We start from the raw sequence: 17935 nt of genomic DNA, 5'->3' as shown, positions 1-17935 counted from the left end.
ATGCAAGAACTCGGGCCAAGTTATTCTAAGAAGTTCCACTGTAGTATATATGCCAAATATTAAACATGTAAACAGTACATAAATATTAAGAATTTCTGAGAAATCTTATATGCATCAATATAATAATCACAAATGAACAAAAATGATGACATTTATTCCTGCTTCACATGGGAAGCCACTTCTCCTTGATTCTTGCTATGTAGTTTTCCTAGAATGGAATTGAACTTAAGTCTCCAAGTCCCATGCTTGTTTTATCCTTAAGTAGGTAGTTCTTCTTCTCTCTCTTAGGGCTCTATCAGTATAAATTCAAAGTTGTGTGCTATCAAGACAAAAAATCCTCTGACAGTCATACTAGGGCATCGTCATTTCTCACTGGTGTAGCTGATGAACTGATATTTTTGTTGTTCACTTATTCTGGGTAGCAATTTGGAATGAAAAAAAATGTGGCATAAGTCTCAACAGAAATATTAAACTTGGCTAGTACTAGTTCTTTAGATAGACTAAACGAATACATTTACATTTCATCTGGGTCCTGGTAGAGTTACTTTGCTTTCACAGACACTGAATTGTTGGTTGCAGTATACGTATGCCTACATGGATCATGCATAGGAGTGTGTTTATGTACAAATATATAGTTGAAATGGTGATATGATTCTATATCGATTTCACATATGATTATGTTATACACATTATTTAACCAGTTTTTTTTGAATAAGAGAGACTGTATCCATAACATGACAACATCTTTACACATTTCTATATTGAAAACTCTATTTTTTAATATATTTGTTGATGAGGAAGAAGGTCAGGATACATAGACAATCCTTTTGGATTAATTTAATATTCTCTTCAACTCAGTGGCGATAATAGGATTTAAATAAGGATTCACTTAAAATGCTTTGGAGATGAAAAACTATTTCATATATATATATATATATATATATATATATATATATATATATATATATGTATAAATTTCAGAAGTTTCACTGAGATAGGTGATACCTCAGAATATTGTTTCTTGAAATTTTAGTGAAAAACATTCTTATTGAAAATATAGATAGCCTGCAAATTTTATAGTGAAGAGTAAGTAATTCATGTGTAAGTAGTAACAGCAGATAATAAATTTGATGGTTTTCTTTTTGTGGTTGATTTTAAAGATTCAATGTTCATATACAAGGTTCATAGCAAAACAAAAGGCAATTTAAAAAAGACTTAGTGCCAGTCTAGAAAGGACCTTGTAAAGTGATATTTATGTTGATAAATTAACCACAAAATTACATTCTGTCTGGCCTATAGAAACCTAAACTAGCTGATGTACTGAGGGTGTGAGTGAGTGGGTGCGAAGTAGGAAGCACTGTCAACTAAGGAAGCTTAAGGAATTTCAGCTTCTATAACCTGTCTTCTTAACCTCTGGCCCATAAATGGAATTTACGGGGACTGAAGCTCTTTGAAACAGTACATATTTCTGAAGAGGTAGTCAAATTCTCAAATGGATCTGCTAGCAAGAAAATTGATCAGCTTAGATATAGCCAAGCCTATGAAACCGTAATATTTTCAATCAAAACTCTATCTCCCAGGAAGAAGTGTTATAACATTTGCTTCTCTCTTAGTGTTTTTTCTCTATCTCTGTTGCTCTCACTGTTTTTCTCAATCTTCTTTATTTTAAATAACATTTCTATCCTCTCTAGTAGCATGTAATCCAATTGATTATATTTTCTCTAATCAAATTATCATTTTCCCATTATCCAACACTGAGATTACTTCTCAATTACCTTGGTGGTCATTTTGGGTGTTCCTAAACTTCTTAGTCTATTTACAGATTGTTCTAGTTTACTAAAACAGATGACATTATATCTAGTACATATTAATTTCACTATTTTAAATGTAAGGATAACCTTGTTTCTGAGTATTCTGATACATCTGTATATGTTAGTCGTCATTTGGGGTACATTTTAGTTTTGCCACACAGATGATTTTTCTCCCTTTTAACATAAAATGAATTATGATATAACATAATTTATAGCATTTGTACTAACTACAAAGATTAACATTTTCATACTGAATTACATTGTGGTTTGGCTATAGATAGGGATGTCATAACCGATTTCTTCAGGTTAAATACAAAATCAGGAAAAATGTAAGGAATTACAAAGTATGTCATCCATAATCTAATTGGGAACTTTTTATTGTTAATTTATAGATGCCATTCTGAAAACCAGCCATGTTTGTGTATTTTGGTCTGATGTATCTTTGGCTAAGTTAGTTATAATTTATTAATCTTTAATAATATTCCGTCAGATTTAGAAGCAATACATCCTATTCTTGAAGTGCATATCTATGGCTCAGAACCAGTTTCATTTAGCAATTGTGGAAAAAAATATTATTTCCATAAAAATTCAAGTGAACTTTGATATATCATAGGTTCATGGATGAACTAGCAAAATTTCTGGAATTGATATGTCCAAGATGACTGCAGTTTTAATTGTATTGAACGACAGCAAACTAAGATAGCAATTGCAAGATCTTTTACCTTATCCTTGCTGAAGGTATTATTAGAACATATTACTTGTATTTATATTACTATTTGCTGTCATGATCAGTATTTGTTATGTCTACCTTTTCCATTATATCCTGAACTCCTATAGGGCCATATTAGTGTCTCTATGTCTTTACAACACTGAGAAAAATGATACAGTATAGTTGGTACTTTTTAAATGTGTGTCGAATGGAGTAAAATTGATTGCTACATTCACATAGGACTATCATTTTAAGTGCCATGAGGAATGGAGAAGACTAATAAAGTACTTTTTTAGAATTTCACAACTGTATGCTTTTTGGAGGGCAATATAGAAAAGTGGTTAAGAAACAAACAAACGAAAAACATGTTAAAACATTGGCTTAACAATCTTCTTATATGACATTGAAAAAATTAGGTAAGCTACCAGAGTTTTGGTATCTTTAAAATGGAGATGATATTTTTAAATGGGTCCTGGGTCATAGGCTTAACTCCCCTTCCTCTTAAGTCTTCACCAGCTTGGCACATTTCATGATAGCCTCAAAGATTCTCTGATATGCTATCTTGTACAGCTATCTACTATGCAGATCTTCAGACATGTGCTGTCACTCGTAATTTCCCTTGTAAATACCATTGTTCTAGCTTCAAGTATATGTCACAGACTTGCAGAGATTTTACTCTTAGGTTTTCAACATAAAGTTTATATGGGCATATTAACCATAATCATTCTTTGTCCTCCTTTCTATAGTGAAAAAAAAAAAAATAAATAAAACTTGAAGTATCTAAAGTCTACACATGTTAACAGCCAAGACTTTTGAAATTTCTGTACATAATTATAAGAGTACATGCTAGGCCTCACCTTCACATTATTCTAGTATAGCAATTAATATCACCTAAAAATGTTTTAAGAATTAAATGAGATATGCCTAAAGCATTTAACATGCTGCCTGATACAGAGTAAATGATCAGCGGTGGTGGTTAATGTGGTCATATTTTACAGAATGACTAATAGTGAAAATCTTTCTCAACAATTAAAAACACTAAGATTAGAGCACTTATGTGCTGTGTATAGTAAAGAACACTATATGAGCATTGCTACATTTTACAATTGAGCAAATAGAGACACAAAAAAAGTTAATACTTTATTCATAGTCACACACTTGATAAGTACTAGAACCAATATTTGAATACAGATAAGCTGACCCTGAAGTCCACAGTCATCTTCTGTAAAGGGCCAGGTAGTATATACTTTCGGTTTGTGGGCCGTGTCATCTTTGTTACAACTACGCGACTCTACACTATAGTGTGAAAGCAGCCTTGAACAGTCCATAAATAAATGGGTGTAGCTGTCCTCCAATAAAACTTTATTTACAAAGGCAGCAGATCTGATTTTGCTTATGAGCTATGGTTTACTGGTACCTGTTCTAAAACAACAGTTCTCAAAGTTTTTGAATATTAAACATTTTTTACAAAATAAGAGGAAGATAATTATTAAAGAATTTAGAACAATCCTAGGGGTTTGTTTCTAGGCTACCTGATTATTTATTGGTCCTAGGGATGCCAAAATGTGAATTAAAAGGATCAAATGTGTTCACTTTCAGAAAGACTCGGGGGAAAAAAAATTACGTTGCTAGACTACACTATAGCCCAGAGAGTAAGAAAAATGATCTTGGCTTCCAAGGCTTTTTTGCCAAAGTTGAATGAATTTTGATTCAATCATGAGAATTAAAATGATGGCTCCCTTTTAGATTTCAGAAATTTTCTTATGACCTTTAAAGAGTCAAGCCTTGACCTTAAGCTCTCGCATCAACTGCTCTGCCCAATCTATTTGTAGCTGGATTAAAACCAGAAATGGCTAACTTAGAAAATAAAAGGAGAAAAATAGAATAGTAAATCACCACCCTTCAGAAATTACAGCTCTTAGCTGAGCTTTTAGAAGAGATTCTATAAATAAAATAGAGATACTATCCAGACCACACTCATGACAAAAGGCCAAAGAGAGAACTCCTGTTGCTTGGGCCACTAGATACTGAATACTATGGAGCACTGGATAAATAACAGTCCAGGTTTAATGAGTAGAAAGGGGACCAACCAAAATTAAGAATACTATTTATGTTTCTATCCCTGAGAGACTCGGTCCATCTTTGTTGAATACAATCCTTCAACTCTCAACTTTTACCTAAGAAAACTGATAGATCTCCTAGTAAATATGGAAGCTACCACGTCAACTACATTTCTCACCACTTTGCCATTCTATCTTCCTAGAAGTCAAAACTGTTTCCACAGTAGGTATTGCTAAACCTCTCAACTTCTATCTGTCTTACCTATCTCATTAGGATCTTTGACATGCTGTCTACTCATCGATTCAGTGTGTTGAATTCGTCAAGGAAATATTTACTCTGAAAATGGAATTTTATAATTAGATGTAGTTGAGATGGCCTATTTTGAGAATTTTTCAAAGGAGGGAGACTTGGTTACCTCCTCCTCCTTATTGTCATCTTTACCCTATCATCAGGATGTTTTGCCAGGGTCCAGAGAGAACTTGGGGGAGATTCCAGGAAGTCTGGAATATTTGAGGTATATCAAGAGAAGAATCACTCAAGGTTGCCACTGACTCCTCTAAGCTTCCTCAATACTATGTCCATAAGGAGGTTAAATGTGTTAGTTTCTATTTTTAGGTAAATAATTACCACTAGGTTAAGAGCTTAAAACAGCACGTGTTTATTGTCTCCTATTTCTGTAAGCCAAAAGTCTAGATTGTTTCACCTGGGTCTTCTACTTAGGGCTAATGACGCCAGAAACAAGGTATTGGTCAGACTGGACTCTAATCTGGAGGTTCTGGGGAAGAATCTGCTTCTAAGTTCATTGAAGTTTTAGGGCGAATTAAGTTCCTTGTGACTTTAGGACAGAGATCCTTGTTGCATTGCTGACTGTCAATCAAGATTTGCTCTCAGAGTTTGAGACTGCTTATAGTTCCTTGGCAATGGAAAACCTTGTGCTGAATCCCTCTCATGCTTCAAATCTCTGACTTCCTCTTCTTTACTAGCTGGAAAACTTTTTAATTTTACAGGGCTCATGTGTTTGGTTTGGCACATGTGAATACTCTCCTTTTTGCCATGTAAAGTAACATAATGACAGTAGTAATATTTCATCATGTTTATCATATTACATAAGTTTCCACCTACATTCAAAGGGGAGAAGATTATAAAAGGGTGAATGTAATTGGGTGTCATTCCTAGAATTCTGCATGCAGTATCCAAGAAGCACTTCCTTATAGAGCAGGGGTAGGCAAACTATGGCCAATGGTCCAAATCCAGCAAACTGCCTGGTTTTGTGAATTACAGTTTTACTGGAATACAGCCACAACTATTAGTTTAAATATTGTCTACATCTGCTTTCACATTACAACAGAGTTAAGTAGCTGCACTGAGGCTAACACTTTGGAAAACCTAAAACTTTTATTATCTTGCCCTTTACAGAGAAAGTTTGCCAACCCATAGCTTTGTATGTCATACCTAGTTTATCCATAACTTTTGTTTTCCTTTCTAAAAATAACAACAACAACATCTAATAGCCTATAATATTCTTTGTCCAGTGTCTCCAGGCCATTAACTAAATTGTCATCTTTCCCTTCCTCATCATTTCATAGCCAGCATTGTTTTCTTTGTCTCCTGACCTGACTCTATTTATTTGGCTGTGTTTGACTTAAGCACAACCTCTTTTAGAAACTCTGTTCACCCTCAGTCAGTGTGTTCTCATTTAAATGGAAGAATCAACATACACCTGGACAACTATGTCCCAAGTTTTCACTGAGGCCTGCACATAATTCTCACAAATTTTAAACTGATACCTAAAGAACAAGTTCTAGACATTAAACCATTATGCAGTATTTTGATGTTTTACTCTTGTCTTCACCTGAAACTAGCCCCTGGGATGACTTTCTTTTACTATAAAACTGGGCACAAAAAAAGTGTTACTGGCCTTACAGTATAGCAAGAAAAACATATGTCCCACATATAAGTAATACTGTATTTGTATTTGACAAACTTAAAATTTTAGCAGAAACATAAAGAATTTGTGATTAACAGATAAACTGATCATTCAAAAAGACTATTGGATTGTTCCTTTTGCACCAGTGCATCTGTGATGACTGATTTTAAAGAGACCTGATTCGTGGTCAAATTTTCCATGTTATAGTTAAAAGGAACTCTATCAGACATGATATCACAGGTATCATCAACAAATACCTCTATAGGTAGCCCAAAATGGTCAATTTGGAGTACACTGAAGCAATAATAGACGATGATGTTCTAGCCTTCAGGTATTGTACCTGTGAAGTCTAAGAAGGGATACCTATTCTTATATGGCTAGAGCTTTGCTCATGATCTTTAACATCACCAAAATGGCCTTGGAAACAAATGCAAAAATTAGAAACTTTAATACAGCACTGGAAACTTATCTTAGAAAAGGAATTGGAGAATCTTCTGGCAGGATGGGATGACTTTTCTTGGCTAAGTCTTGGAATTCTCATTATATGGTTAAGAAGTATTGTATACATATGGCTAATAATTACTTCCTTTGTTTATATCCCCTTCAGCCATGTTGAGTCTTAAGTACTGTTTATCTGCTCACTAAACAGATGAAATAGCAAATAATTCAGCAACTTAAAGTATCCAAAGAATACCTCATAACCCAGTGGGAGACTACAGATACCATGATTTGATAAGGATTCTAACAGCATAGGGCTGGATATGATCAAAAAGGGAAAGACTTCCTTTTGATGAAAAAGAAGAACTCTAAAAGGTTTTGATGTCTGCAATACCTCTGTGAGTTGGGATTGCTTTCTACAACTGTTGCTTTTCAAAGAAATACAGTCTCGATCCCAAATCACCCATATTTTTTTATAAAGCCAAAGTAGCAGAATGTGCTTTTTCTGACTTGCTTACCCTTCGGCCATATAATCCTACAAACTAAGACTGCTTATTTAAGCAGAATACATGCCTCACATTCCTCATAACATTCCTATTTATTTATGTATGACTATGGCACCTGGTGTTCCTAGGTGATCGCTCATCCTAGTACTAACCAGGCCCAACCCTGCTTAGCTTCTGAGATCAGAAGTGATCAGGTGTGTTCAGGGTGCCATGGTGGTAGAACATTCCCTTCTTTATACCCTTTTATTGCAACCAACATGTAAAATCTTTGCCAAACGCTACAAGCAGGCCAACCTCTCCTGATGGTCAAATTTAGGATTCTAGAGGCTTCTCATAGGCCCTTTCTCTTTCTAGCAAATGCTTAGAGATCTTCAAAGTCTCTGCCCAAATATTAGACCCTCTGCACTGTGTTTTTGCACATGATATGAGGTTCACAAATCTATCATATGTTTCCATGTTTTCTTTCTAGGTTGTGGGGTTATCAAGTAAGTGTGTCTCATTATTTCTTTATCAACTAATACAGTGCCTAGCATAGAATCGACATTCAATAAGTGTAGTGTGACAAAGCAATTAAAAAGCAGATTTTTTATTCAGTCTGACCTGTGTCCCAGCCTTGGCTCCAAAATATATAAACTATAAAATCTTGACTAAGTTAATTAACATAAATATGTTTTCTTTAATTCTATGCGTTTATGAATGTAATGTTTATAATATTAAACTTCTTTAGAACAAATATTTGCTGAAAAGTAGAATGAGAATTTCACTTTTACATGTTTGTTGAAAAGTGAATAAAGTTCATCTCCTGGTACTTTCTGACCTCTCCCTGCTAAGGAAGAATGTTTATATATGTGAGTCATGGAACTCAGAGGTTAACTCAATATGTTACACATAAAGACAGATATCAGGATCCATTTTCCAACGCTGCAGATTCTACAGCTCGCCTCTTGGGTGGCTAAAGGTGAAAAGTTATCTGGTGTCACTAATATTATATCAGCATTTAATGATTTCTCTAGCCATTTCAATTCTTTTGGGGTATGGAAAACAATTGTTATTGAATTTTTGAGCCCCCTGGCAATAGAGTTTGGCTGCAGCCATGCATATAAATATGCATTAAGCATACTACGGGCTCAAAGATTTATATCTTAGATAATATGAAAACAAGGTAAAGTATAAACCTTACCGCTATGGCCCCAAGTTCTTAAGTGCTTATGATATGAGAGCAGAGGATTTATTACAGTCTGGGGTAATAATCTGTTATGAATCATTGTTGATCATTATAATTCCAAAGTGAAAAATGTACTGCAATTCAAAAGATTTATTTCCTTTAGATCTTATTTGTAACTCTCTTATTTGTTATATAGAATTTCAATATATATTTATGATACATGATGCTATAAATGTGCTACAGTATTGAAATAGGACTCTTTGGATAAAGTTTTCTTTTTTCCCCGTTAATGAGAATTTTAAAACATTTATGAGGAGTAATGCATATAATATACTATTTTAAGGGTGTACCAGCTGTTCTTCACACCAAGTGTCTATAAATATATATTTTTAGCCTGTATTCAAACACTTTATTATGTCTGGTAAAAATTAAGATAATTTGGGAAGCTGGTTTAGAACAGAGGGAGGTAGACTGGGTGTGGTATTGAGTTTAATATGTAGCATTCAGTGATTCTTAAAATTTAATCTTATAACACTTTTCTGCTAAATAAACAAGAGTTGCAGAGGCTAAAATTATTTGTGGATTGCTGGCTATGTTTCTTATCTATCCTTAACTTGAAGTTTGCAAAGTAGTTTCACAAATCTCAGATAATCCCCATGATGACCTAAGAAGTAGACAAGACAGACTTATCTCCATTATATGGCTAAGCCAGTACTTGTGCCTTCCACTCTACCTCTCCCCACAGAGTCTTTTCACTTCTATTCTAGTGTTGCTCGAGTTACAGTCAGATATACTTAGTGTACTGTGCTACGTACTATCTTAAAAAGCTTAGCATTAACTGTACAGTTAATTTAAGCACATGTTACATATAATTATAAATATAATTTAAATGGAGTTTCCATTAATATAAAAATAATAAAATATAAATATAAATGGAGGCCTCCCATAATTTTATATTTATAAGCTAAATTTATAAAGTAAGATCACTTTTAAATCAGGGTAGTCCCAAATAAATCTTAGAAAACATGTATAGAATCTGTTCAGAAAACTACAAATCACTGATGAAAAAATTCGAGGTCTAAATAAAAAGAGAGATGTCCCATGTTAATGGATTGGAAGACTCAACATTGTAAAGATGTAAATTCTTTCTAATTTGATCTAGAAATTCCATACATAATAAAAATGGCATTTTATCTCTGTGGTCTTCCTCTCAAAAACCCATAAATTCAACTTAACCATGAGAAAAACATTACGTAAATTGAAGTAAATGTTATAAAATACATGATCAATACTCATCAAAGCCATAAAAGTCATCAAAAACAAAGAAAGTCTGAGAAACTCGCACAGCCAAGAATAGCCTAAGAAGATAGGACTACTAAATATAATGTGATCTGAATTTCAGCATCATGAAATAAATAAAAAGACAGAAAAGCTGAAGGAATCTGGGTAAAATATGAACTATAATTAATAATAAGGTATCGATATTGGTTCATTATGACAAATTTACTATACAATATAAGATGTAAATAATAGAGAAAATTGGGTTTAAGGTATAGGGGGACACTGTTTTATTGTTATGATTTTTCTATAAATCTAAAGGCATTTCAAATTACAATTTAATAATTTTAGGGCATGGCAAATACTTAGAGAGCAATTAATCAGAGAAGAGTGATAGGATATTGATTTCAATTATAAATAGAATAGTCAGGGAAGGCCTTATTGTGAAGGTGGCATTTGCACAAAAACATGAATTAGGTGAGGAAATGAGCCTTTAGGATATCTTGGTGGAGAGCACCTAAGCAGAGGGAACAAAAATTGCAAAAGCTTTAAGGCTAGAGGGTAGATGGTACATTTGAGATATAACGTGGCTGAGGCAGAGGAAGGATTTGGGGATAGAGTTGGGATGAGATCAGAGAGATAATAGTGTTAATGGTATCTGGGAGGGTACAGATCAAATAGAACTTGTGGACCATTGTAAAGACTTTCGGTCTTACTTTTTCTAAGATTAACAAGGATTTGAGCAGACATGTAGTAGTGAAAGGACTGAAGTAGAAACACCAGTGAGAAAGCCATTGTAATAATCTATACAAAAGATGATAGTGACTTGGATCAGAATGTGGCCACAGAGGTGTTGGAAGTGATTAAATAAAGTCTAAATTTTGCTGGCAGTCATCAAATCATGAATCAGATATGGAATATAAGAAAAAAGATGTTTTCCAGACTTTGGGGAGTTCTGTATCTGGAGGAGTGGAGTTTCTATTAGCTAAGGTTGAGAAGTCTGTAGGTAAAATAAATGAAGGTAGGTTGGGAATAGAGCAGGAATTCAGTTTGAGAGATGTTAAGTTTGTGATGTCTTTCAAATAATTGAGATGTCTAATGGACAGATATGTGAATCTGCATTCAGGGGAAATGACTGAGTTAAAAATAAAGCTTCAGGAACTTTTAGCATTTAGTTGGAATATAAAGTAGAATGACATGCCCCCAAAAGTAAAAGTGGGTAAAGAGGATAAAAGATGTAAGAACTGACTCTTTCTTTAAGAAGTTAGGTATACAAGGAGATAATTACAAGAGTAATTGAGAAATAGTAACCAGATGGATATGGAGAAAATGAAACTAAATTTCAAAGAGGGGAGTGATTAACTGTGTTACATGCTTTAAATAGATCAAGGAAGAGATAAATTGAAAATTGACATAATAATGAAACTCACGATAATAGTACTTTTTTTATGCTTTTTTTTTTTTTTTGCTTAACGTTTTTACTGCTCAGTACAGTACAATTCGAAAATTATTTTAAAATATTTTTCTTCATTTTATTTTCACAGCAATCCTAGGTTGTAGGTATTATGAACCTTTTATTTTTTTAGTTGCAGAAACTAAAAGAAAAATGAAATTATGTTCCAAAAATTATTTTGCTCTCAATTGGCATAATTCAGGCTTAAATATATTTATATGGTTTTAAATCTAGCGATGTATCATCTTTTTAGATATATTTTATGATACATGATTGGTACTCAATAAATATTTTCCCAGTTTCCCTTTTTCTTTTTAAAGAATATTATTATTATAGTATCTACACCAAATAAAAAAGCACCAATAAAATTATTTAACACTTACTAATTTTATATGACAATAGGCTTGTGCAAGGGAAAGAAAACTAAGTAAGATACAATCTAATACTTTGAAGAGATTATATTAGAGTAGGAGAGGCAAACATTCATAATGCAGTAAGACTATAATAGGGAAAAGACCAAGATGAAATAACTAATTTAGCTTAAGTGGTTGTATTGAAATTGAATATTGTAGAAGAAAGTCAAGATGATTGAAAATATAAGGATGACTATAAAGTTCTCACTCTGAGTATACTGGGATGTTCAAACCTTGAGGTAGTTATGACTGCTCACATATCCATCAAAGGCTTTATCGGAGCTCCAGACGACACACCAAGGTCAGGACAACAAGGAAACATCATACACCCAAGCAAGCATCAGCATTGATAGATGACTTAATTATCTTGGTTGCCTTATGAATGAATAGTGTAACCATTTCCAGGACATATTTTGCAGTCTCCAAGTTGACAATGACTTAGTTTACTAGGATGTTACAAACATGCTTTGATAAGATAAAAACATTTTAAAACCTACAAAGCTTCAGTGGTTTTCCCTTAGCAGGTTATAGTGTGGGCTTGACAATGTACTAGTGATATAACAAGACAGCTAGTTTATGAATGAATGCCATTGGTATCTGTTTAGATATGATTTCAAAGAAAGACATTCATCATTTGCTACAGCAGATATTTGTCAGACAAGTTCAGCAGAGAGTACTGGCTAATTGAATGCCTAGTTTTAAAACACACACATGGGTAACTTTAGTTAATAGGTATAGGAAAGTAAAGTAACACTTCTGTCTGACTTGAAAATCTAAAAAGTACTAAAACAATAAAAATGCCAATTAGCTTTCAATAAAAGAACAAATACATTATCTAAAAGTTGAGAAATATTTGTGAAATGACTCAGGGAACGAATAGGTATATGGTATTTGTGGTAATTTTTATGTTCAATTTCAATTACAACTTTAAAAATATTTGTACAGTTGCTGTAACTACCCTGTTTGTTTTTGGTTTTGGTTTTGTCTTTGTATATGGAAAGTAGATAAAACAGCTGCGAAATTTCCAAACAAGTACATTTCTTTTCAAGTACAAACTTAGAAATAATTATATTTGGTGAATGTGAAGATTTTTATAGTAGATATTATGAATTATTATGATCAGTGAATTTAGAAAAGCTTAATTTCCAAAATATTACTTAACTCCAAACAAATCACTCTCATATTTACCATAACCCTCATAAATTTGGGGAGTTTCTCTCAAAATGCTCCTGGCCATCCACATCTAAATTGGAACTCACTAATTTAGCTTCAGCTTCATACTGGCTCCCAATTTACATATCAGTTTTTCACTTAACTATGAATTCCAATCCAATATTTTTTGTTTGTTTTTGGTAATGATCCTAATCATGTAGACAAACTGGTAAATTTCAAATGCTTGAAAAACTTATTAGCTGTAATTATAAGTAGCATACTTAAGTCTCTGAGCTTGTTTTTCCTTTTATTAAAATATATTTGATATATAACACTGTAGATGTAAAGTATATATGTTAATTTGATACATTTTTATGTTGTACCATGATTATCATTGTAGCAATGACACTTCTGTCATGTTACATAGTTATCATTTCTTGTTAGTGGCTGGAATAGTTAAGTTCCAGTATCTTAGCAAGTTTAATGATAAAAAAATATATTTTTATCTACATTTACTATATTATGTTAACTCCAAGATTTATTTACTACTAGATAGAAGTTTATACCCTTAAACAACATCTGTCCTATCTCCCTACCCTCCAATCCCTGGTAACAACCATTTTACTGTTTTTGTGATTTTTGATTTTTTAAGATTCCATATATGAGTGATACATATAGTATTTGTCTTTCTGTCTGACATATATCACTAAGAATAATGTCTGCAAGTTTTTTTCATGTTGTCACAGTGACAAGATGTCCTTGTTTCTCATGGCTGAATAATTATACATACCACATCTTTAGCCATTCATCTGTTGATGGAACTTACATTGTTTCCATATGTTGGCCATTATGAATAATGCTGCAATATAATTTGGAGTGCATGTATGTCTTCAGTATTTTGTTATTATTTCCTTTGGGTTTAACTCAGAAGTAGAATTGCTAGGTAATATGGTATATCTATTTTTAGTTTTTTGAGAAACCTCTGTGTTGTTTTCCATAATGGCTGAACTAATTTACATTCCCAACAATGTTTTCTTTCTTGACATTCTCAACAACACTTGCTATCTGTTGTCTGCTTGTCGATGGCCATTCTAACAGGTGGAAGGTGGTATCTCATTGTGGGTTTGATTTGCATTTCCCTGATGATTAGTGAAGCTGACCATTTTTTCATGTACCTATAGTCCATTTGGATGTCTTTGAAAAAATGTGTATTTAGTTCTTTGTTCATTTTTAAATCATATTTTACTTGTTGAATTGTATGTTTTTAAATATATTTTACATATTAACCACTTAGATATGCTTTGCAAAAATTTGACTTTTCATTTGTTTATTGTTCTTTTGCTGTGAAGAGCTTTTAAGTTTGATGATGTTCCATGTGTTGATTTTTGCTTTTGTGTTTTTGTTGTCATATCAAATAAATAAATAAAATTGCCAAGATCAATGTTGAGGGTTTTCTTCCTTACATTTTACGGTATTAGGTCTCATGCTTAAGTCTTTGATGCATTTGGAGTTCATTTTTTTGAGTGACATAAGACGGGGTCAAAATTAATTTTTCTTCATATGTTTATCTAGGTTTTTCCAGCAGCATTTGTTGAAGAGATTATCCTTTCCCTATTGGGTGTCCTTGGCTCATTAGTCAAATATTACTTGACTGTATATGTGAGGTTTAATTCTGGGGTCGCTATTCTGTACCATTTGTCTATGTGTCTGTTCTTATGGCACTATTATACTGTTTTAATTATTAGAGTTTTGTAGTATAGTATAAAATTAGGAACTGTCACATCTCTGGCTTCGTTCTTCTTTCTCAGGATTGCTTTAGCTATTCAGGGTCTTTGTGGTCCCATACAAATTTTAGGAGTGTTTTTTTCTATTCTGGCAAAAAATGCCATTGGGATTTTGATGGAGATTGTGTTGGGTCTATAAGTGGTTTTGGGTATCAGCATTTTAACAATATTCTTATCTATTAACATGAGACATCTTTCCATTTGTGTCTTCTTCAACTTCCTTCAGCAAAAGTCTGGTAGTTTTTATAGTACAGACCTTCCCTTTTCTTGATTAAATTTATTTATAAGTATTTTATTGTTTTTGATGCTATTGTAAATGGAATAGTTTTCTTTATTTTTCAGATGTTTCATTATTAGTGTATAGAAATGCAACAGATTTCTGTATGTTAATTTTACATCCACACATTTACTGAAATCGTTGATTAGTTCCAAAAGTTTTTCAAATGAGTCTGGGATTTTCTATATATGAAAGTATATCATCTACAAATAACAATTTTATTTTTTATTTTCTGTTTGGGGAATTTTATTTCTTCATCTTGCCAAATTGCTCTAGCTAGAGCTATATTGAATAAGAGAGGTGAGAGTAGGAATCTTGTTTTCTTTAGATTAGTCAAACAGCTTTCAGTTTTTAACAACTGAGTATGTTAGCTGTGGGTTTGCTATATCTGGCCATTACTATGCTGAGTTATGTTTCTTTCATACCTAGTTCATTGAGGGTTTTATTACAAAAGAATTTTGGAGTTTGTTAGATTCTTCTTCAGCATCTACTGAGATAATTATTTTTAATTTTTTTGTCTTACATTCTATTAATGTGTTATTTACCAATTTGTATATGTTGAGTCATTCTTGCATCCCATGGATAAATCTCACTTGATCTTGATATATAACTCTTTTACTGTGTTCTTGAATTTGTTTTGCTAATATTTTGTTGAGAATTTTTGCATCTATATTCATCAGGAATGTCAGTCAATAGTTTTGTTGGTTAGCTTATAGCGTTTTTTTTTTCCCCCTTACATTAATGCTTTATTTTGTGTAGGTTATTTTTTGTACATGTTATCACAGTTTTCCTTTCCTGTTTCAGACAAATGGAAGTCTGAAAAAAGCTTTTCTCTTTTTTACTTCCTGAAAATATAACAATACCTGAATAGTGTAGGTAGCAATGGACATCAACTCCAAGTCTTTCAAAAAGCCTATTCCCAGGCAAAACTATTATTTTTTTTTTCAGGACAATGATTCTCCGCAACATGGAAAAGCAATATATTTTCATAAATATTTGTAAATACTTAAAAGTTGGCATTCATATTGGAAACCGATATTTAGGCACTGAAAACACATACACACACACGAATGCATGCAAACACACACACAAATGCACACACATAGGTATAGAAAGGAACTGGGAGAATTTTATTATAATGTTAGGGTTTAGCATTTTAAAAACAAAAAGCATTATAGCTTATAGTGTTCTTAAATGTCTTTAGTATAAGGGTAATGCTGGCCTCACTGAAGGAATCTGATAGTGTTTCCTCTTTAATTTTTTGGAAGAGTTTGAGAAGGATTGGTGTTTTTTCTTCATGTGTTTGTTAGAATTTGCTAGTGAAGCCATCTGGTCCTGGCATTTTCTGTGTAGGAAGGTTTTTGACAACTGACTCATCTCTTTGCTCATTATTAATCTGTTTAGGTTTTCTATTTCTTCTTAGTTTGGTCTTGTTAGGTTATGTGTTTCTAGGCATTTAAACATTTCTTCTAGTTTAATTTGACACATAACCATTCATGGTAGTCTGTTGCAATCCAATGTATTTCTGTAGTATTACTTGTAATGTCTTCTCTTTCTAATTTTTTACTTATTTGAGTCTTCTTTGTTTTTCTTAGTCTAGCTAAAGTTTTGTCAATTTTGTTTCACTTTTCAAAAAAATCTTTCACTGATTCTAAATTTTTTCTAGTCTATTTCATGTATTTATGCTCTGATATTTGTTATTTCTTCTCACTAACTTTGAGCTTAATTTATTCTCCTTTTTGTAGGTCCTTGAGAGATAAAGTTAGGTTGTTTATTTGAGATATTTTAATTTTTAATATATGTATTTATTCCTGTCAAAACAGCTCTTTCACAGTATCTCATAAGTTCTGGTATCTTATTTTCCCATTTTTGTTTCAAGATAATTTTTTATAAAATTTCCCTTTTGATTTCTTCTTTGACCCACTGGTTATTTAGAAATGTTTGATTTAGTTTACACATAATCGTACATTTTCCAGCTTTCTAGTTGTTGATTTCTCATTACATATCATCATGGTCAGAAAACATAATTCGTATGATTTTGACTTTCTTAAATTTGTTAAGACTTATTCCCTATCATATAATCTACCTTAGAAAATGTACTGTGTGCACTTAAGAAGAATGTGTATTCTGTTGCTGTTGAATGGAATGTTCTGTATTTGTTAAGCTCATTTCATCTCAAGTATGGTTCAATTCCAATATTTCCTTGTTGATTTTCTGTCTGAATGATCTATCCCACTGCTGTTAGTGGAGATTGAAGTTCTCTACTATTAATGTATTGATATTCTTTTCTCTCATTCAATCTGTTAGTGATTGCTTAACATAGTTAGGTGTTCTGATATTGGGTGTGTATTTGTTTATGATTATTTATCTTCCTGAATAATTAATCCCCGTACTATTATATAATAACCTTATTTGTCTCATGTTTTATGGCTTAAAATATTTTGATATAAGTATGGCTAATCCTGCTTTTGATTTCCACCTGCATGGAATATCTCCTTCTATCCATTAACTATGAGTCTATGTGTGTCTTTAGAGCTAAAATGAGTCTCCAGTAGTCAGCAAAGTTGAGTCTAGTTTTTTTTTTAAATGCCTACAGCACCTGGTATTCCTAGGTAGTCTCCCATCCAAGTACTAACCAGGCCTGACACTGCTTAGCTTCTGACATCAGACAAGATAGGGCATAATCAGAAAGGCATGGCTATAGGCAAGGCTAGTTTTTTTAACCACGCAGACACACTGAGCCTTTTGATTGATGAAGTTAATCTATTTACATTTAGAGTTATGTTTTATATGTAAGGATTTACTACTGTCATCTTGTTTGCTTTATGGTTTTCTTTTCATCATTTCTTTTTCCCTCTGTTTCTGCCTGCGTTTGTAAATTGGTGGTATTCCATGGTTGTACACAGTTTCTTTCTGTTTAATGTTCTGTGAATTTATTCTAGAATTTTGGTTTGTGGTTAC

At 32.6% G+C, this 17935-nt stretch overlaps 1 pseudogene; it reads right to left on the bottom strand.

Annotated features, from left to right (window-relative positions):
- Positions 1-7555: 7555 nt before the first annotated feature.
- On the bottom strand, positions 7556-7674 carry LOC118603462 (annotated as a pseudogene).
- Positions 7675-17935: the final 10261 nt, after the last annotated feature.

This window comes from Rousettus aegyptiacus, unplaced genomic scaffold, assembly GCF_014176215.1.
Source record: "Rousettus aegyptiacus isolate mRouAeg1 unplaced genomic scaffold, mRouAeg1.p scaffold_m13_p_5, whole genome shotgun sequence".
Classification (NCBI taxonomy): domain Eukaryota; kingdom Metazoa; phylum Chordata; class Mammalia; order Chiroptera; family Pteropodidae; genus Rousettus; species Rousettus aegyptiacus.
Note: the sequence above shows the minus strand (reverse complement) of the source record. Positions and strands in the feature narration are given on the sequence as shown.